The 23,667-nt window shown below is 39.5% G+C and overlaps 1 protein-coding gene across 1 annotated transcript in view; it reads left to right on the top strand.

The window, feature by feature from the left end:
* The first annotated feature begins 23,090 nt into the window (after positions 1 to 23,090).
* LOC140344199 (protein Niban 2-like) overlaps positions 23,091 to 23,667 on the top strand; it is a 74,162-nt gene continuing 73,585 nt past the window's right edge. The window contains exon 1 of the mRNA XM_072431192.1: positions 23,091 to 23,212. The gene's annotated coding sequence lies outside the window, so the exon portion shown is untranslated. The remainder of the gene's footprint in view (positions 23,213 to 23,667) is intronic.

The following is a 23,667-nucleotide window of genomic DNA, read 5'->3' as shown; positions in this document are numbered from 1 at the left end:
TGGGTGTCATCAGCATACAGATGGTACTGTATGCCAAAGGAGGATATGAGACTACCCAGAGAGGAGGTGTACAGAGAAAAGAGAACCGGTCCAAGGACTGACCCTTGGGGAACACCAACAGGGAGGAGAGTGGGCGAGAAGGAGTTACCATTGAAAGAAACTTGAAAGGAGCGGTCAGACAGATAGGAAGCAAGCCAAGAGAGAGCAGTGTCACAGATACCAATGGAGTGCATGATTTGTATTAGAAGTGGGTGTTCAACAGTGTCAGAAGAAAGATCAAGAAGGAGCAGGGAAAAGTTGCCTTGAGACTTAGCTCTGATGAGGTCATTGGCCACTTTAGTAAGGGCTGTTTTGGTGGAATGGGCAGCTTGAAATCCAGACTGGAGAGGGTCAAGGAGAGACTTGGTGCTCAGGTAATCGGAGAGTCTTTTGTTGACAGGTGCTCAAGTTTGGAAACGTATGGGAGAAGGGAGATAGGACGGTAGCTAGAAGGGTAGGGAGGGGTCTAGTGAGGGTTTCTTCAGGATAGGGAGAATTATGGCATGTTTGAACATAGAGGGGTATATACCAGTGGAAAGGGAGAGGTTGAATAGTTCAGTTAGGGTGAGGGTCAGGGAGGAGGAATGGGCACGGAGTAGATCAAAGGGAATTGGGTCAATTGGACAGGTAGTAGATGGAAATCATGGGAGAAGAGAGGGGACTTCATCCACAGTAGCAGGGCTGAGGGAGGCCAGTGATGTTTTACAGGTGGAAGGGGTGGGTATGGTTGGAGTGGCTCGGTGGGCAGAGACATCATGTCTGATTTTGTCTATTTTATCTCTGAAGGAGGTGGCAATGTTTTGGGCAGAGAAGGTAGTTGTGGGAGGAGCAGGTGTGTGATTTAGGTGGGAGACAATTGTTGAGAAGAGGCTGCGTGGATTGGAAGCTTGGGAGGAAATGACACCTGAGAAAAAATTTTGCTTGGTGACAGTGAGCTCAGTGTTAAAATTTTGTAGCTTTGCTTTGTAGTTTATGAAGTCAGCACTGAGGCCAGATTTCCTCTACTTGCACTACCTGCACGAACAGTCTTTTGTAGCTGTTGGGATTGATTGTTGTGCCAGGGATGGGGGTTAGCAGGACGTGGGTAACGGAAGGTGGCAGGAGCAACTATTTCAAAAGCCAGAAAAAGAGTATGGTTGGACCAAGTGGCAGCTGTATCCGGAGATGTGATTTTAGAGAGGGTTGGTTTAAGGGACGTGAGGCAGTTTGAGAATAGGTTGTGGTCAAGGTTACGGATATCTCTCTGCCATTGACTAGGTCTGGGATGTGGCAAAGGGGGGCAAGAGTTTGATAGGTTAAAGGTGTTAAGGTTGTGATCAGAAAGGGGAAATAGCAAGTTGTCAAGTAGGGTGAGGTTGCAAAGTTTGGAAAATACCAGGTCTAAAGTGTGTCCAGCGATGTGTGTGAGGACGTTTATGTTCTGTGTGAGTACAAAGGAGGAGGTAATGGATGGTGTATTCAAACTCCTGTACAGTGTTTGCAAATGGCTTTAAAATACTAACAACTCAGTTTCTATTGAGGCTATAAATGTGAACATTTTTCTTGTGTCTTGAACAAGTGGTACCAATTCAAGTTTATGCTGGCAGCCGGGGCGACCACATCCCATATGCCAGCAGTATTCCCAACAAAGAGCTGGTGCCATACGCACAAAAAGCGCAAAAATTATTCATCTCCAGCCCAGGATATGTTAGGGTTTATACAACAGAGACTTTTGGCCCCAGCACCACAGATCCTACAGAATCCACAGGTGAGTTGCGCTACATAAAAGATGTGTTGCAATGCAATGTAGGTGCGTTCAGGGTGTAATTGTTAAATGCCAAATGCTACAGCACACACAGTATACAGCAATAATAGACTTTGTGGTGCAGACAATCCCTTACTACTCCTTGTACAGAGATAATTGTTACAATGGAGCTTCCTCCACTCTCACATTTGTTTGACCATATCCAGAGGCAGATATTTAGTTTCATGTCAAGGACCCTCAGAAAATGAGCCTCAGCTAAAAAGTTTGCCTAAATTTGCAACCGATACTGAAACTATGGCTAAATATAGGAGAGTAAATATTTAAAAGTATCACGTTAATTATAGATCATAAATGCACTTATTTGATCATCATGTCACAATTTGTTCAATCAAGGTCATGAATGATAATAAAGTATTTGCTTAAACAATTGTATGAATTGTCTCATGAATAATTTAATGAAATGTTACAGTTCTTACATAAGATTATATCCTTGTAGATTAGGGCAGACATATTGTGATTGATTTGCTATCCATATACTATGCAATAAAATTTATGAATACATGCAGAAAAAGATGGCACATTGTCAGTTGCAAATGATCAATTAGTAAAATAATGATAAAGTAATATTGATCAAATATTAGTTATAGTTTAGTTTAGTATAGTGTATGCCTAACTCTTTTCAGATTTATGGTGGAAAAGCACACAGTTAGCAGCTCCCAGCCACATATAAACTGCAGCTATATGCGGAGTAGTGGAAAACTGCAGATCAACACATTAGAATGCATTACACGTGTGTTTGCATTAGCAGTGCAATTCTTCTACTAGTGGAGGAAAAGCAACCACATAGCCAGAAGCAATAGGCTGCTTCTAGCAACCATGTCGCAACCCCACCGTAATGTAAATAGTTTCCATCCACTTTCATATAGCTGAATGAACTCATGGCACTGGATTTGTTGTAGTACGACACTGCAGTTTACCATCAGACTGAAAGGGGCCTAAAGGCATTTTTAAATTTTAAATTTTTTAAAAAAGTTTGCACAAGACAAACAAGTTCAATTCCCAATTAAAACCATATCTAATAATTTAGTTTTAAATGAATCACAGATTGATACATTACACATTATGATTCCTAAATGTACAGAATATACAGTATACCTGTTGATCTGCCAGAATTTTAGTGATCTTCTAACCCACTATTTGAACTGACAACACACCACCTTTGAAATAATTTTCTGAAGTAATGTGCACAATTACCTTTTTATTTTTCATAAATTATTGTTTTCAGCTTTTTTCTCCCCTCTTTGCTTTTGATCAATCCCAGCTACTTTCGGCATACTTAATGTGTGTTGAACAGACACTTCTGGTCACTTCCAGGGTCAACTGTGACAAAGTAAAAAAAGTAGCACAAATTGTAGTCAGTTGTCACCCCATAGGAGGAAGTGTCTGATCAATGACCTTCATGCCATGGAAGTGAAAATGTGATCTTTAAAACTACGTAAAAAATTGAGATGTGCTCTGAAAACTAGAAGGGTGTTTGAAATAAACACATGATAGGTTAACAATGACTTCCTTACTAAATCAGCTTCATGGTTCAAAGTCAGGTGGTCATGTGCAAGATAAAAGAAGCATCGTTGAAGGTCTGAAGGAAAGAAAAGGCAAGCACCCATACTGCACCAGGTTCTTCCCCTCTTGTGTGCAATTTGAAGAGCTATATACATTATCAACCAACCTTTCTTAACCTTTTTACCATGGGGGAAGACTTGAATTAACAGCTCACTTTGTATTAGCTTGGTGGTCAGTGGGAATGCCTCCTATGTTGCTAACCAGTGGAAAAGCTGCCACCCTTACAAATAGCCTTAAAAATAATTGGTGTCACATAAACGGACCTGAGAGGTAAAAATGCTCATTGCTCAAGGAACCCCCAGCAACCTCTGGAAGAACCCTAGGGTTCCATAAAACCCTGGTAGAGAAACACTGCAATAGACATTAGACTGAACTTACTTTAACTTTTTTCAACTTTGAAATAGCAACACCCTGCTAAAAAAATATTATAGTATATCAACAATTCTAGATGTAACAATATATAATAGAATGTGAAACAGGCATCTGGTTCTTCTAGATGCTGAAGATTGTAAAGATACTAAAGGACGATGATTGTCAGAAGATTGTTGCACAATCATTTGTAATTTTTTCCAGTGACAGATAAACGAACGAGCGCAGTACACAAAGCACTGTTCTGTTCTATGGAGAGGTGGGGGAAGACTGGTCAGAAGCGCCCCGCTGTGCTCTGCTCGCTAGGAGGGAACGAGGTCATTCCTGATCGTTCAGTTATCTACCAGGGGGAGAACCACTATACAAATATCAGAATGGACGTACTCTCACATTTGTATGTAGCTTTAAACACTGTGTACTTTTAAAGCTAATCTGTGGGGTAATACTTGACTGGGGCACAGCAGAGGAAGCCATGAACTTCACCTTCCCCAATCTAACCCAACGTTCCATTAAAACAATAGTCAACACCATTTGTTGGATTAAATTGGCCATAGCAGCTCATTATACTTTTTATATACATCAACATATGTACAACACCAAACAACATTTTCAATGACAGCCTTCTATTCCACCAGCCATTGCTTTTCTTTTTAGGTCCATGAAACAATTCCTCCCATCCTAATCCTTTTTACCAAATACCTCCGCTCACTACCCAGGCCCCCAGCCACTATCACACCGCCTCGGGGACAATTAGCATATAAGCCCTTTTAACACCTAGCCCCCACAACAACCAAGTGTCGTGGAGGACCACCACCGAAAAAGAGCCCATACCCTGATTCCCTTTCTTCCCGAACCTTAACCCATTCATGGACCTAGTAAAAAACCGCCCCGCTGCTATGACAAATATCCAAGCCGTACCTCTAAAACAAGGAGGGAGGGTGGGAGTTGCTTGTTCCCAGAATAATTGCCTGCCCCACCCCTTGTGCACCTTTTTTATATCATGCCCACCACTCCTCCCTGCACCAGTAACCCCCCAATCATAAAAGGTTATTCTTTCACTTTTTTTTTGTATGTATATATATATATTATTTTTTAAATTTCCCGCACTTTCTTTTTCCAGCTCTCTCTCCCTCAAGGCCCAAGTCTTCCTCTGTTTACATGAAATGTCCTTCTTTGGGAGTCCACATTCTGAACAAATTGACATGCATACTATCTATTGGATTTTCAATGGTGGGGTCCTCTTAGGATACCAAAATAGATACAGAACTAGTAACATCAGTGCAAAGGGGACATAAGGAGAGTGGAAGATGTATTTGGATTTATAATACTAAATATATTTAGCAGAAATGGCACTGGTATAGGCACCCCTAAAGTGGATTTAGTCAAGCATAGATTTTATTTTTCACGGTAAAATAAAAACTGAAGATTGGTTGGTGGGGGTGGTTGTTTAATTTTTGCACAGAGATGGGTTTTAAGCACTATTTTAATTAGCAATTTTTTGAATAAGATCTAACTAAGCACAAACAAGTTTAAAAGTAGGTCACCAACAACAACTCAATAACTCATGTCTTGCTTGATCACATTTTTATATCACATCTCAAAGAAACTCAGGGCAATCTCTTCTGTCAGCATAGCAACAATGTAAACATGACTAATGGGCGTATGACTCATCTGATGAGGAAACCTCAATGAGACAGCAGAGTACAATGCAAAGCTTTCTTTGCCATGGGGTATTTTAGTGATGTGTGATTTGTTTCATGTAAAGTACAAAATGATCTTTTTTAACTTTTAACTTTATCAGCATATTTGCATAAAGTTGGTCAATGGCAATATGGCTATTTAATGTTTGAAGACAATCATAGGTGCATAATTGATTCAAATTTTCCTACAAAATAGCACAAAGATATAAATAATGGCAGGGATGCTGCAAGGGTGCTGAAAGACCTTGGGCAGACAAGGTTCCGACCTTGACTGAAATGCTAAAGGTCCCTGAGATTGTGTGTTACCTAAAATCAAAAAAGGGATCAAGTTAACATCAAAAATACATTCTTTGCAGATAACAGCCAAAAATTAGGCAAGTGTGTTGGTCAGTGTGGAGGTCTACCGAATGGGTTTGTCGTTTGAGGTTTTATTGACCCTTTAAGGAAATTGGGTAGGGATGTTTTTGTTCCTCATTAAATTGCTTGCTTTTCACTTTTGGATAATTTAGTAAAATTTTTTCTTCTCCTTTTCTGCTGCACCTTCCAACAATCATAACAGCAACAAACCTTTATCAACAACAGAAAACCTTCTTTCACACTTAACACCAGCTATTTGGAAAACATGACAGAGCTTTGTCATCCTGTAGCAGAAAGTGCCTGAACAGGGACCTGAGCTTATGATCCCTACATATGTAATGTGTACAAAATACTCAGCCTATGTATGTTATGATGTGGTTTAACTTCCCCTGAATTGCTATATGGGGAGAGGCATGTATAAACTTCTGTGATGTAAATAAAATGCAAAAAAAAGATTCAACTGCTGTGAAAGTCCCATGTTTTGATATTTTTGATACCATATTTGAACCCTTTGAGGGATGGTGGCAGTCTCAGCCTTGAAATCAGGCTAAACAATACCTAGGGACCTGAGCTTACAAACATATAGAAACAAATATACTTTAGTAATTACACTAACATGTTAAATGTTATATAAAATTATAATAAATGTGTTTAGATCCACTTTGTGTTTTTTTAAATGATATACATTTGCTCACATAGGGAGTCCTTATATCTTTTTTAGCCTCACTACAAGCAATTCTAATTTCTGAGATATTTTATGTATCCTAAAATATCTGAATGAATGCCTCTTTCATGTAAAAGGGAGTATCATGTTTAAATAAATAATATGTGACAAGCTTATTGCTATTCTTGTTGGTTGATACCTATATTGGATTTTATTACATTATACTCAGTATCAGTGTTTACCAATGACAGACACGCAGGTCAGGTATTCATGTAATCCTCTGCTGATGTAATATAAGGAGGATCCATCTAACACCACAACCCCAGAATAGCAGCAACACAGACAAAGGAAGCTTAGAACTGAATATTAAAGGTAGGTTTCTTGTGGATCAAGGTCAATGTGAGCTTGGTGTCCTATGTCAGAGAAGTTGATTGTTTTAGTATAAAAAAGCCAAGGAACTTGCCTGTGACCCCCTCCTTGTGCTGTGGCTCTCTTCACTAACTGTAATCCCAGTTGGTGACCAGTTACCCTTTTTTCCCTACTGCAATTGACCTGGAGTAACCCCCTCTCATACCCGAGATGTATACTGACATGAACTACACAGCCACATAATGCAAATATTTTCATAGTCTCCTAATAAATTCTTCTTTTTCCCTAACCACGCTTGATTAGTCCACTGCTACAGACCTCAATAACACTCAATAGAGATCGCCCCCTAAAAGTTTATGGCTATAACTTTAGGAAAGGGAAATCTTGGCTAGAGGCAGTCAGAATTCATAAAGGCTGCAAACTTCTGATTACCCAGACATTACACTATGACCCTTAATAGAGTTGACCCCATAGATGTCTTTGGATATTCATTGTGCAGCTATAACCCGGAGGAAAGGTAGATCTTGGCTAGAGGTGGTCAAGATTGTTGGACAGCAAACCTCTGATTCACTCAGGCATTACATTATTACCCTCAAAATCATAGGGGTGCATAAGAACAAACATGATGTCAGTGGTCCACAGGCTTAAGCAGAGCAGTCACAATTTTGCTACAAGGCCCACTGATTTCTTGTTACACCCCTGGATTCACAAAAGTATGTATCCTGGTGATGGGTGGAAGTTACTTAAACTTGGGAAAAAAGTATACCTGCACTGACTTTCCTCTGTTTTAGTAGTTTAGTGGTTAGGTTTGTATAACAGTCAGAGGTCATAAGAATTAGCTTCATTGTTAGTATTATAGCATATTGAAACATTAAGAATTTGTGAAAAGAAAAAAGAGCTTTTTAGTGGGGTTACCAGAATTACAAGTGCCAAATTAATCGAAAATACCAAGCCTTACTATTTCATACCATATACCATATTTCAACAATTTCTATTGCCTTTCCAAGGCATTTTCTCATTTTTAAACCATTCTCTGTAACCCTATATATGGTTGTGTGTCAAAATCCCAGCAGATCATTAGTTTCTTCAATACTTATACCAGCCCGCCTAGAATCACCAACCATGTCTCATTCAAAATCACCTAAATCATCTTTCTTCACCATTCTGATTCTCAGTTTGAACTTTAGCAGGTAGTCTTGATAATATCTACATGTCTAAATGCATTGAATTGCTACCATGAGATTATCCTATTAGATATTTATGTTAACAAGTATTTGAACAGGTAAAGTGGCCAGTGAATGTATATATAATAACCACCATTTTCTTTTAGTTTTCTGGAATTTAAAAGATGCTCAGAATGTTTAAAATGTAAAATAAAATAAAAAGTTGTGATTTACCCTTGTTCTTTAAGCCTCCCAGATAAACTCTTGTGCAACTGCCTTTATAAATCAGATGGTAACAACTTAAATGGAGTTTGTGCAATTAGCTTTGCATAGTCTTTGAAAAAAATATATCTGGTTCTGAATTCCCTTGAAATTAGTTTGATAAAGAACATATTTGAACAAAGCTATCCAACATGTCTGGGATAAAATAACAACAATTGGACTTAAAAAAGAAAATCAAACTTTGAATATGCTCCAAAGCACTGTTCAATCCATTATTAAATATGGAAAGCATATGGCAAAGTTGCAACTTTCCATGGAGAAGGCATCTATGAAAGTGTAGTTGTAACCAAAGTTACAGAGGGGTAATGGATATTCAGCCAACACAAGTCTGATTTGCTCCATTAACTTGTCACGGTAAAAAATATGTTGTACCTTCTGTGGTAAATGTTTCACTGAACCCAACTTTTACCAAAATGTACACATTTTTACATAGAAGTCAATTAGAAAAATGTATGTATTATGGGTAAAAGTTTATTAACACATTTTATTATTAAATACAAAGTGCAAACTGTATACATTTTGGGTAAACGGTGGGTAAATCTTGGTACAACATTTATAAATAGACCTTAATGCGTTAAGGATGCTTTGAAGATCAAATTAAAGAATCTCACTTTATTTTCGGGGAAGTTGTTCCATTACAAAATGTAGAAAGTTTGAGGTAAGGGAATGCTTACAGGTCAACTAAAGTCAAAAGTTAAAAAAGAAAGCCCATCTGCAAATAATGAAAAACAAAATAAGGCCATCCATCTTCGATGTTAAAAAGAAATTTTGACCAAGCAAAACTAACCATCTACATATTCCTATACGGTCCCCCCCACACACACACACACACACACACATGTCATCCTGGACCAACAATTGTCACCCATTTTCTGTGAGCTATGGGAGTCCTGGACACACCTCCTGGAATACATCATCACAATGGCCTATAAAGACCTCACGAACCACTAAATTTACAGGCCTTGGACCACACATGCACAGGGAGCCGTGTGTCACTCAAAGGGGAAGAAACTACCCCCATAGTGACATCATGATTCCAGAACCTGCCTACTCCCCGATCCCAGGCTGAGACCAGAGACACAACCTGCCAACCGCCTTTGAGCCTGCGATCCATACAGGAGACATGGTCTGTGGCTCTGGCCAGTGCACTCCCCAAGCGGGGTCCTTCTCCTGACCGGCTAGAGCTGCGGACCACCAAAATTTTCTCGCAGACCACAGGTTGGGGACCAATGCTGTACAGTATTCCGAACCCCCACCATCAGAGGTATGAAGTAAAACATGGCTGAACAGGTAGGAATACTGTTTTTTTTTAAATTGGAGGGGGGCCACAAGGTCTGACATCGAACTGGGAAATGCCCAAGCAATTAAAGATGCCCTTCAAATGTGCCTTTCTTAATAGCTAGTAGTGTTAATGCATAAAACAGAATAAGACAAGTGAAAAGTTGCTAGAAAATGAACCAACATTGCAGTGCTGTGCAAAGACAGTGCAGAGGACCAGTGAAACAATGCATCTTCTGCACCTCATCATGTGTTTTTACAGAACAAAAAGCACATGGCAGACATTTATGTAGCAGCGTCATATCATACAGCCGAATGCAGGGGACATATAGAGCAATGTAAAAGAAACTAAGAACACTGTTTCAACAATAGCATTCAATCTAAATCCATATTGTACTAGTATGGTTATAGTAAAATACAATATGGTTGGATGCTGAATTTTAACACTCTTACCCATATTGCTTAACAAATAATTCTATTTCTACATATAAAATTGCAAATATTGTTTTGCATATTTGCTTCTTCCTCCAGGACACAACTTCAGATTACACATTTGGATGGGGACCAGTTTCTATAATGCATATCAGTGACATCTTACCCTTGTATTAAGTATTTCTAAAACCAGACAGCAAAGAGAGAGCGATCAATGTCATTTAACTCAGTGTTTCTCAACCATGAATCTGTGGAAGCCTTGGATCCCTCCAGAAGTTACTAGGGGTTCATTGAGCAATGAGCAATTTGGGTCTCTCAGGTTTATTTAACTGACACCAATGATCATTTTGGCACTCTCTAAGGGTGACATTTTTTTACCACTGGCCAGCAGAGTAATAGGGCTTTTTCACACTGACTACCACACTAATGTCCTGTGAGTTGTAAATATATTATTTTAGAAGGTTTTCCCTATGGACTTGAAAGTTCTTTCAAAGTTGAGAAACCCTGGCCCTGATTTATTAAAGTTCTCCAAGGCTGGAGAGAATACACTTTCACCAGTGAAGCTGGGTGATCCAGCAAATTTGGAATGGATCTGGTCTGAACATTTGCTAACAAATACCTAATGACTTTTAGAAAATCCACTCCAGATTTTCTGTATCACCCAGCTTCATTGATGAAAGTGTATTCTCTCCAGCCTTGGAGAACTTTAATAAATCAGGGCCACTGTCCCAACTGAACAAATTCAGCTATTCTAGACTGCAGACTTTACAAATTACTTTGCCTCAATATCCTTCCTAGTGAGGTCCCTCTTCCACCCCTGGCCCCATGGCAGTTGCATGTACCATGTACCAGTTGCAAGTATCGTTGCACCTATTACCTGCCTACCTGCACCCATAACCTTCACTTCGGCCCAACCCCCTAAAGCTAAATATAAACACTAGATTTAGCTGGAAAATTATCTTTCGTGATTGATTCCAGTGACAATAAAATGAACAAATGCCATACAGACAGTGCTGCTCAGTTCTATGAAGAGGGGAGGATGAGCAGGAGGGGACTTTACTGTGTCCCCTGCCAGAGGAAGTCCCCCAGTAATTTGTCAGGCGGCCTCTGTGTACACATTAGATCTCGCCCAATTGTTCGTCTTGGGCGACAGTTATCTAGTGCGTGTATGTGACTTTACAAACAAACCCACTGAAAAGTGTACCCATCCATGGCCTGAGATGTGACAAGAAGCAATATCCATGTAGCCTAATAAGGTTGTCAATGACAGACATTGATGGGGTGCTTGAGACACATTGTATACCAACTGACACATAACTCACCCCAAGTTACAGTATAGTGTGCAAGAGTGCTGCACTAACAGTAACTACCCCTTCAAAATATTTATCTATGCCATCTGTGACTATTCTTTCATCAGTTAAATTGATAAAGAAGGCCAAAAAAACAATCCTAGGTCCTTTGGCCCAGGCTCAGAATATTTGATAGCATAGATCATAATGTACGATTTTGTAATTTTTCCTCTGCAAAGTTCCAAAGTTAATAAAGTGGTATTTCCAAGCCACGCCTCATAAATAATGACTGCCTGCGTTGTTGCCTTGCTGTCACCAGAAAACATGCCGCTATAGAGCTGCTTTTACTAAAAATAAATTGATCGTATGATGCAGACACAGCCGCTTGCCAGATTCCCTTATTTAGAATAATGTTTTGTAGAGAATATTAGCCTTTCCCTTTTTTACTTTTGCATTGCTTCTCATAAGACATGCTGAAATAAGGAATTTAGTGGTTGGGGCTATCCTAATGGTTACCATTAAAGGGGCTGTCTGTAAAATACTCATTTTATGAGCTGATCTGACCCCTTTTCACAGTTAGCTGTAATCAGAAAGCCAGCCCTTCATTTCAGTTATTTACCTTTGCACAAGCAGACTACAGCCAATTATTTTAAAGATAAATTTGGTGCAGCTATGAAAGACAAATATGCAGCTGTATGCATTAAACCATTACATTTACTATCATACGCACATTTTTATTGTGAGTAGTCCATAAACATAAATTTGACCTGGTATTAACCTATTTTAGTTCCTTTTCAGCAGGGCTTAAACTGGAAAATGGATAAGCAACACACACAGACAATCAATAGTGCTGCAGTGCTCATGTGCAAACAAGGAGCATGCTGATAGAAGGAAAGAGCAGAAGGGCAAGGAGACAAGCTAATTGGGCACTTCTGGAGACAAAAAAAATACAAAACTTAACTTTTCAATGTTCTTTCCAGCAACTACTGTAACAAACTGGGTCAGTAGCATTTAAATCTTCTCACAGTGTGCATTGTATCACCATTTGCTTTTATTTTAGCCGGCACTTCTGGGGTACTACTGCCATTCACAGCTAACATAGCTGCTGATAGCAGTAAAAAAAGGACAGAGCAGGACCTTGTTTTTTTAAACATAAAACACAGATTTACACATACATACAAGGAGAAATCAAATACTGAGCTTTCTCCCACTGGTCCAACCACTAGATACCCTTCTAATATAGAGAAATCACTTAAAGAAGTATTATTCAGAAACCGACTATTTCAGGAGTGCTGATTTCTGGAGCATATACACACTTGCCCCACTAAAGACCTACTGATACTGGGTCAATGCAGAGGGCAGGTTCCCAAGTAAAGCCAATGCACCTGCAAAAGCATCCAGTGAGTGACTTTGCTTTTCACGGAATACAGCTACAACCTTACTAAGGTTTGAGCGAGCAAGAATATTAAATTAGATCTTGCGGCGAATCGGGACTTTCTCACTTACCGAAAATGTAAGCGAGAACGGCCTTCTGATACGCCGAAAGGTCGAGCTCTCGTCGAACAGGAGGATTTCCGGGGCTGCATCATCAGGAGAATCCTCTGTGATCCCCGGGCACTAGAGGTTAATTTACCTCCAGTGCTCCGGGGATCGCACACTCTTCTCAATGAATGCAGCCACATCTGCAATCACTGAGAAGATGGTCAGCACAGGAGAACCTCCTGACATTGTAATAAAAGAATCTCTTACAAATTATACATTTGTATCTGTAAGAAATGTATCATTTGTAAGAGATACTTATATTACAACATCAGGAGGTTCTCCTTTGCCGGGCATCTTCTCAATGATTGCAGCTGTGGCTGCATTCATTGAGAATAGTGTGCGACCCCTGGGTCACTAGAGGTTAATTAACCTCTAGTGCCGGGATCGCAAACAGGAGGATTCCCAGGGAATCCTGTGAATCCCCTGTGAATCCTCCTTTTATAATTTCCTTGATATTCCAAAGGTTTTGCGAAACTGGTTCCCCTAAATGTTGCAGAACCATCAGAAGTTCGAGGAAATGCTTGCAAGAACGCCAGAGGCATTCTCGCTCATCCATAAACCTTAGCACTGAACGACAAATACAAGGAAAACATGTGTTGGTAATAACATAGGAAACCTCTCCAAATGGCAGGTAAGTATTTGGTTGCTCTTTTTACACTTCACATATTGTAGGCAGCTTTAGATTAGTCTGATCTAAAGTCAGTTTATTTTTTTAACATATTAATAAATACATCTGACTGGTTCTAAACTATTTAAATATAATACATCCACTGTAATTTAAATATTTGTATTTTCGTTCTTTTAAATATCAAAGCAGAAGAAGAAAGGGAAAGATGGGCTTTTAGGGCATAAGTGAAAAAAATGTATTTGTGTTTTGTTTTATATAGAGTCTAGTTTGTCCTATTTCCAACATAACACTCCTAGTCTATATGTGAGAAAACAACATGACAGAAAGTGTTGACTAAGCAATTATAAATATATATCTCTCAAAAGTTTGAGCTTATCTCATGTCCCGACACTGTTCGTCAGATTGGCTTCTTCAGGGGATTATTGAGATTGTGACAAGTGGATGCATTGAAAGTAAAATGACCAAAAAAGTTTGATGCTTAAAAACAACGGTAAAGCTGCGTACACACTGCCAATTTTTGTCGTTGGAAAGGATCTTTCACGATCCTTTCCAACGACAAGGGAGTGCACGATGCATGAACAGTGCTGTACATACAGCACCGTTTATGCTCTATGGAGAGGGGAGGGGGAGAGCGACGGAGCGGCACCCTGCTGCGCGCTCTCCCCTTCACTTTCATTACGATCGGCTGTCGTCCATCGTCCGTGGATCCGGCAGGTCGGTCGTCCGGACGATGGACGACACCGACTGTACACACGGCAGATTTTCGCCCGATAATTGGCCGATGCCGATTATCGGGCGATAAAAATCTGACGTGTGTACGTAGCTTAAGAGTATCAAGGAAATATCCACATTGGAATGGTCCTAGATCCTTGAGATTTTTAGTACTGGTGCTTGATATAAATAGGTTTATAAATCCCTGGAATATTAGGAGAATATAGAATTAGTGTAAGTAATAAGGTACTTTGAAAAAAAGGGAGTTGTTTAGATACTGGATAATGTGTGTACATCCTGGTATTTATTCATGGTTGAATGGAGGGTTAGTCCTTCACTAATAGATAATGTGCCCCTAGAGTGTAGGCAACAGATGTTGTAGTAGGATAAAATAGGTGTCACTCCTATCTAGGAAAGTGCTTTTTCGTTGGTGGTTAGTGGTAAAGGACAGGGCGCCGGCACCCAGTCTCAAGGAGATGTTCTTTTGCTAAATAATTTCAAATGGGTTTCATTAGGTCCCTAAAATCTAGTTTACAACATATAAGAAATTTCCTATTCGTCTCGTTCATTTTGTATTCCAAATGACTTTGTACCACATGCACAGTAACAACTGCAGTACGGCTTCAAGTAGTTGACCCTGTTTTTCAGCTCAAGCACTAACTTTCTGTTCCCTTTCTTCATCAGCACATAGTTTGTCTGCAGTCCAATGGGTGTTATCCATCCATTACACAGGCCCCAATGTATTTTATCTGGAGCTGATCCAGTTCTCTGTTAGTTAAAGGAGTGGATGGCATGACCAGGACATTTTTTTCTCGCAGAAGCTGTTTGTGTTTCAAAACAAATTTAATGCAGTTTTGGAAGTAGATCCTACATGGGGAAGAAACAAAAATTAAAGTACCACTATGGGCAAGCCATAGCATGAGGCCACCATGTACCCTATGCAGTACCTTCCAGATGAGGCAGATATTGGAATCCATGACACTATACCTTGCTTGTTAAACACATTTAAGCACCATTTTTTAAGGATTGCCTTAAAGCTAAACTCCAGTTTACCTGCAGCTTTGTATACCAAAGTCACTTACTCTTTTTTCGTGGCACACTGCAAGCATCTAACAATATACATATACATACAAACTTCCATAAGTCAGAGAGAGCCTATTTCCTTTCATGGCTGGAGGCGTCAGGAGGTCATCAAACACTATCTTGCATTAACCTCCCAAGCCCCTTTATTTTATTGGAAATCAGATATTCCATCATGGAGAATCAACATCACATTTGAGCTATACCAAGGTGCATTACCTGTTTGCATTACTTATGCAAATACAGCCTAAATATGCCCACTCTCCCAGAATGACATTCACCCATCAAGTAATTTTAGATATTTGCACAAATGTTCCAAATGCCAGCCAACAATATACATTGGAGACCTCTAGAGACAATGACAGAGGCAGGGTGCTGTGACTTCTACCATCAGTCATATTGTGGTGGCCTCTTCTGGAAAGAACCCTTGACCTCATATAAGTAAAGATTTACTGCAGTAAACAGCAAAACCTTTATTTCTAGTTTTGGACACGGTATAAAAAAATTAGATCAATTTTCTTTCTAGTCTGTGTCTCCAGATTACCATTATCATTATTTATCAAGAAAGTATTCTGCATTTTAGAGTTGTCACAAAAGAGGTGATGTCATACCTTCTTATAGGAATAACTGTTCTGATGACTACTGTTTAGCATGTTTAGCATGCCTAAGCAGTGTCCTAAAAGATTTACCATATATTTGGAATTCTTCCTGAAATAATAACGTGTACTTGATGCATTGATTCACTAATGCATTGAGCTACAAAAACTACAACATAGGTGTTGTTGTCTCTCAATAGAAACTGTTAATCCAGGTACGGTAACATCCAATTTTTTTTCCCTGTTGGAGTGAACCAGGGTTTTTGCTTTCCTCTGGACCAACTATGTCTATAAGGATTTTATCTGGGATATGTTTATTTCCCTAGTGGTTAAACTTGATGGAACTTATGTATTTTTGTCAGCCTATGTAGCTATAACTATGATATCACTACTGTGCTAATTACTGTATTCCCTGCTGGAGATAGAATGATACAGGAGAACCTGCAGTGTATGAGATTTCATGTTTCTGTATCATTTATCCGATGGACCTATGCTTTTTGCCCTTCTTGTTGTTTCTTAATCATTACCAATCATCAAATTACTATTTAGGGGTTGCAGCACTGGCATGCTGCAAAAAGGCTCTACTTCTACGAAGGTGCCTGTCTTTGCTTACATTTTTAGGCACCATTGCCTCCATCACAACCTGACAGTTGCACTACCTAAAATCCCAATTTTCAAATCTCAGTGTGCCCCATAGACTCCTATGATGTGTCAATGCCTGTTACAAAAGACACTCAGGAGATGGGGAACATAAATCTCTGGGGCTCAGCTGTGCAGAAATGGGCAGGCGAAATTAAAATGTTGACTGTGGAAATGTGGCTGTATGAATATTGTAACAGGTCACTGCTCTGGGATTACATTACGCCAGCCAATCACTATTGAATTTTTTCCATCACTACATTCAAATATTGATTTACTTTTTTGAATATCCCAACCTATTTTTGGGCAAAATGGCAATAATCGATTTGCCAAGGATTTTGTTTTTGGTTAGCTATCGTATTGATTTTGAACCTACTTTTTGTGTCAAGATGGTGGGTTGCATACTTGTAGTCGATTGCAAAGGTTTGATTTAAATCAGTCATATTTACTATTGTAATATTGATCAAAAACATTATCAAATGGGCCAGGGAAGGATGGTCTGCTTTTGTTCACAGGGTTTGGCAGGAAGGATAACTGTTCTTTATATAAAAATTATATTTTATTTTCGTTAAAAGAAGTGAATTTTTTTCTACAGGAAAAACATACATGGCATCCCCCTGAAAAAATTCTGGGGGATTTTGGGGTTTTAGAATGTAAAACATTGATCAATATTGCCATATAGTGATATAGAAGGTTATTATAGTCTATATATAGTATATATACTCTAATATTTTCAATGATTCATATTTGGTTTACATGGTGGTTTTAAAAATATTTGCCTGAAGCTTCTCTTTAAACATGGCAAATGGGTCAATATATTTTCAAATAAAGTTTAAAATATAGAACAATGCTTGCTGATAATACTACAATACTTAGATTGATTTTGGGTAATCAGTATACTGTGTTATCTTAGAATTATCTTGCTGTAGACTCAATGTTGTCTTCTGGTTGTCTATCTCTGCAGTGTATCTCAGTAGAAATGTAACATTACATTCTTAAAAGTCGTTAGCCAAGGCTGTGATGTCACTCATTTCTGCCCTAGGTTCTCAGACTTCATTCCTAACATTCTCCTTCGTCCATCTCATAGTATTTGTTTCTGAACTCTCTGAGCGTCACCAGCATACCTCCTACTCCATCTATATCCACCCTGTTGCTTTGACTTAACATAACAGGTTTGCTGGGGTTTTTGTAAATAAAACATTATCATAAAAATGTAATGTTTAGGAGATTAAAAACCAAAGTTGTATACTTGTACCATCATACAACATGCACACGTAACCTTTTCTGTTTTTTGTAGGCAACGTGATTCTTCCAAAGCTTATAAATTCTGTGCCCTGGAAGCACAATAAATCCTATGCTGAAAATCAAATACAGACACACATTAACTAACTTAACAAGTCCCAAGGAATTATTAGTATTATTATTTTTATTATTTATAAACAGGATTTATATAGCGCCAACATATTACACAGCGCTTTACATTAAATAGGGGTTGAAAATGACAGACTAATACAGACAGTGATACTGGAGGAGAGGACGAAGGCATCCTAAAATGTTTTATGTACTTTGGATAACTCTACCCAGAACACTTAAAAAATTCTCCTTGGTTTAATAGGTCATCCCTATTGTACACATCCAATTTCCCTCTTGATGATGATGAATGCTCGTGCCATGTTTATGGGACTGGCCTACTGCCTCTGCACAGAGGACCCGGTTATTTTGGGTTAGCTAGAAGACAAGGTGCAGAAAAGGGAAAAGGCCGGGTAGGCAATGAGGCATGTGTGACGACAGCACATAGCACAGGTAGGAGAGCTGGCTAAAGATGGAGCAGAGTTCCTCATTTAAGGACCGACCACTTCCATGCAATCTGATATTGGTATTCTGAAAGGGGCAAAAGGTATGGTTGGGCAGGGGAAGGGATAGTTGGGGGCCCATTAATCTTGTCCTAGGTACCCCAATATCTAATAAGGCTTTTCTCAATTGTCCATTTTTTGGTCTGGCGTGAGGACCTCTATGAAAAATGTAATTTTTACTACAAAAAATAGTTTTACTATGCTAAAACTTTATCTAGCCTTTGAATGATTCCATTTGTTTTTAGAAAAGCTGGTATGAAATGAAAACTAGTAGAAATAGGCAGTTGTGGTTAGTCAATTTTGTCCTATTCATTCGTCATGGTCCTTATAAATAGTAGCATGGCCAGGGTGTGTCCTTTGCCTTCACACTTTGGTCTCTAATGTGTCCCTTTTTCACATCCCAGAAAGCCGGAAAGTAATAATATAATTTAGTGCAACAAAAGCATCATTCACTTGGTGGCAAAGATATGTACTTTGAATCAGAAGAGACTGCTTAATGAAAAATGCATCAATGGAAAAGTTTAAATTATACTCAACCTACCCCTGTCATCCTGCAGCACCTAGCATGATATCCCCATCCCTCTCCATTCTTGTGAAATGCAGAGCCACCAAAAACCTTGCATGAAGATGCTCTTGCAATACACTCACGCAGGCTTGTGGGAGCTCATTTAGTTTTGGCAGCCACAGGGAGATTGTGCATCCAATTTGAGATGAAGATAGTGATCAGGCAGGTGGGTATGTTTTATTGCAGTGAGAACATTGCCTGTCTCTTTCTGCAATAAAGCCCTGCCTGGTCGCAGATTTTCACTTTAAGTGACTTCTTGAATGATTTTGCATGCTCTTCATCCCATGGCAATGTGCCTGGAAGGATCTGCCAATCTGCCATTTTTCAATAAAAAGTCATGTCTCCAACAAATGAGGAGGAGATTCCGTACATTATATGAAAGGTTGATCTCCATTCCTCAATATAACGTCATATCCCCAACAAATGAGGAGGAGATACCGTACACCATATGAAAGGTCCATCTCCATTTCTCAATAAAACCTCATGTGCCCAACAAATGAGGAGGAGATACTGTACTGAATATGAAAGGTCCATCTCCATTCCTCAATATAACGTCATGTCCTACACCATATGAAAGGTCCATCTCAATTCCTCAATATAACGTCATGTCCCCAACAAATGAGGAGGAGATACTGTACACCATATGAAAGGTCTATCTCCATTGCTCAATATAACGTTATGTCCCCAACAAATGAGGAGGAGATACTGTACACCATATGAAAGGTCTATCTCCATTGCTCAATATAACGTTATGTCTCCAACAAATGAGGAGGGGATATCATTCCTAGATACGGGCAAGGTAAAAAAAATTACTGTAAGGTCTGGTATGTTGGCAATTAGTTTTCCAAGTATTATAAATTATTGCCTTGTTTTCATGTTTTTTTTTTTATCCTTTTTTGAATCCCAGTGCTGCTGATCCTCTGCAGCCAATTTGGCTTCACAGCATTTATCAACGTGATTTCTTGTCTGATCATGACAGCAGTAGACCATGACTGTGTAATGTGAGTAGAAAACGCCACTTGTAGTCAGAAGACTACAAATCTCAAACTGCCAAAACATAGGAAATTATATTTTTAGTGATAAGAGAGTCAAATCTTTACTTTCTTAAAGTGCAACAGGCAACTTGCCACTGGTATCCATTACTTCTGTGTATGATGGGTATTGCCAGTTTGGTGCCCTGGTTTCTTTATCACAACAAGACAAAGTTGTAACACACAGCTGGGGTGCAGATATCCAGCACAACCAGAAATCATATATTAGCAGACCCTGTAGCTCATCAGAACCCAGGGACAGTCATTCTTGGCATGTACAAAAGTGAACTTACTTCACTGATCCAGTAAATATCCATAACCAGTGTTTTATTCATAAATCTGAGCATTAGGAATTGATTTTTTAGTTTATCCACATTTGGCATTTCACAAACTTAAATTGGAATTAGAGAATCGTCCACTGGAGGGCGTGTTTTATTTTAAAAATACCAGTTAGGAAAGTTGAATTCGCAAAAGTATTACAGAATATATTACTTTCAGGGACTATGTCACTAAGTAAAGTACTTGTACATAAGTGCAGAAGTTTATGTTAAAGAAACATGTTTCCCCTGAGCATAGTAGTGTCAGGATACATGTTACAGATCAACAGAAAATTTCTGCTTTATGCTATTCTCTGGTAGTTGGTGGGGAGTTTAGAGTGTTAAAAATGTTAAAAACCCATCAAAAATTATCATTACCGGTATGTGTTACATTATATATTACATGTTTTACAATAAGTTGACAAAGTTCATTTTTTATGGTCAGTCAATTGAAGAATAATTTTAATATCTGGCAAGAAATCTGCTTCCTTGCTGTGGAGGGAGGGTGGGGGGTTCAGATCGGAGCCCATCTGCACCCCCCATAACAAAGTCTAAATGATCAAAGGCTGGCTATACACCAAGCATTTACCTGAATGTTTCAGAGACATGAACATTGGGGCCCTGATTGAGACCTGGCCTGATTCACCCCAAAACAGGGTAAATCATAGAGATTGTCTTTTTTACATGGTTTTGGCTAAATCGAATCAGCAAGGCAGATTCTTGGCAGGGCTTTCCTAAAATATTCTCTGCAGCTGGTTTTCTATTCTTTGGGTAATATCTGAGGTTCCTATTATTGGGGGTACAAGAGATTTGGTAATATTATTGTTATTTATGTGTATGGTTCAAGAGCCTCAATCTAATTGGTTACTTGTTTTTTTTAGGCTTGTATGCCAACCAGCATTTCGAATTATAGCATTTAACATGACCTTCAATGACCTACTAATGACTTCCTCACCCATAACCTCATCACATGTACGGCTCCAAGACTTTTCTAGAGCTGCCCCGACTCTTTGAGTCTTCCTCCTCCTATTCTGTTTATTTAAAAGAGTTCCTGAAACCCATCTTTTCGAACTTACCTACCCGTCTGTTTCTAAAAATCGTCACTACTCACCCACCATTCCATATCTCCCCTCCTATTGTGTGATACTTCACCCACCTTCTAGATTGTAAGCTCTTTGGGGCAGAGTCCTCTCCTCCTCCTGTGTCCTGTGTCTGTCCTCTGCAACCCCTATTTAATGTACAGCGCTGCGTAATATGTTGGTGCTATATAAATCCTGTTTATTAATATTAATAATAAAAATAATTTAACATGTGTTTGTCATGTGACTGCAGTCCCTTCCTATGGTGGTACTGTTTAACTTATATGAGGGTATAAAAGATTGATTTGTGATAACTTTTAGATTTTTGAATATAATAAAGAGAGATGGTTCTGAGTCCTTAGCTTAGAGACGAGTCCATAATATGTTTTATGTTTTCAGATATAGATGTCAGTATAACAGACCATTGCTGTTTTTGTTTTACTGAACATTCAAAAGTATTGTTCTCAAATCTCATAATAGAATTTACTAATTTTCTTCTGTGCTGGCTGATAGATCATTTATTTATAAATATATGGGAAAACTCCTAGATTGTAAACTCTGCCAACTACAAGCCCATCACAAATTTAAACTGAAGCTTATTCTGCTTTTATTTGTCCTCCTTGGTTCTTCTTTCCTCGTTGTCATTGTGCTATATAAATGCCTAAATAAAATGTTGATGTTTTATTACACGTTTGATTTTATACCTATTGACACATGGCACTTGCCATAGTTAGCGAAAAACTTACCTTGAGGGCTATATTCAGATGGGCAGTGAGGTTGAAGTGTGGTTACCACTTCTCATGCCAGTGAATTGCTGCTTTGGGGGAAATGCAGCCCAATAGGGAATGAATGTTGCTGTCGATTCTGCAAATGCTGATTGTTTATGAACCAAAGTTTTAGTACAAGAGTTGGCCCTGGATTACTTGTTCTCACCTCAAGTCTAAACCTGCCCTTAGTTTGTCCTCCAGCAATGACAGATACACGTCCGCCATTGCTGCCATCCTCTCAGCCTCCTTTTATGGGCCAGCGTTTGCTTTCTTCGGCTATTGGGTGTCCATTGATGGTGCAGATAATAAATAATTCTGGCGCTGGGCTGGACTCAGCAATTTACAGCAGAAAAAATAATGATAGCAAACAACTATTTGCAGTGGAAAAAAATCTCAGGCTACTTTTTAGGCACCCATGACCCTCTATTATTGAAAAAGTCAGCGCACCGTCAGGGGTCACCGTCTGCATTTTACTGACCTTTCTAATAGGCTGTGTACACATAGCTCGATTTGTAGCTCTGATCCAATATAATGATCAATTCAAAGTGAATCTGAATTGAATTTGGAGATTAAACGCTGTGCGATGTGTATGAAAGATCATACAAATCTGACCCGGAGCTCCCACCTGTCCTTGGGTTTCCCCCCATTCCCACCCCACATGGTATGAGATGGGCAGAATATATGTGCGCTTAGTTTTTTGAACTTTTGATTCGGTGGATCTGCCACAAAAAATTGGGGGTCTCATTGATCCAAGGGACATTGTTGTATAGGGCCCGGAGGGGACAATGCGATCGGCCTGACCTATGGGGACACAAATCACCCCACTGCTCTCCCCAAATACATGTCATGGTTTCCAGGGTCCAGGCTGCTCCCTCACAGGACCCCTTCGAACCTTTAATGACCTTTTCTCCAAGGTGAGCAGAGAAATCGGAAAGATACAAAAAGTGTTTGTGGAGAGGAACAGGGAGGGGAGAGGAGCTGGAGGAGTGGAAGCTGAGGGAGGAGGCCGAGGGTGAGAGAGGAGACACGGCTGGGTGTGTCACACTGACCGAGGAGAAGCCCGACACACACACACACACAGGATCCCCACAGGAGGTACAGGCCGGGTGTCAGGGGCTGGGGAGCCTTTCTATGCTGTGTGTCACATGGCTGTGTAGTGTGTGCTGTGTGTGTATATGCTGTGTGTATTGTGTGTGTGGAGTGTGTGCTATGTATTGTGTGCTGTGTGTATGTCATGTGTGTGTATAATATGTGTGTGTATTGTGTGCTGTGTGTAGTATATGTGTGTGTTGTGTGCTTTGTGTATTATGTGTGTATTATGCATTATGTGTGTATTGTGTGTGTGGGGCGCACAGGACGGAGAGTTACTAAGTTGCCATCCCTAATCCATTCTGTACAGAGAGAGAAGGAGAGGATGAGGATGAGGAAAAGATCAGCAAAATCACAGCACAGCCAGAGAAAGGGAACTGTACACGGGGCAGGGAGAGATGAGGGAGGCCGTGTATGGGGCAAATACCCAGCAGGGAGAACAGTTGGGGCAGACAAGCAGA

The sequence above is a fragment of the Pyxicephalus adspersus genome, chromosome Z, assembly GCF_032062135.1.
Source record: "Pyxicephalus adspersus chromosome Z, UCB_Pads_2.0, whole genome shotgun sequence".
Lineage (NCBI taxonomy): Eukaryota > Metazoa > Chordata > Amphibia > Anura > Pyxicephalidae > Pyxicephalus > Pyxicephalus adspersus.
This window is presented reverse-complemented; position numbering and strand designations above follow the sequence as displayed.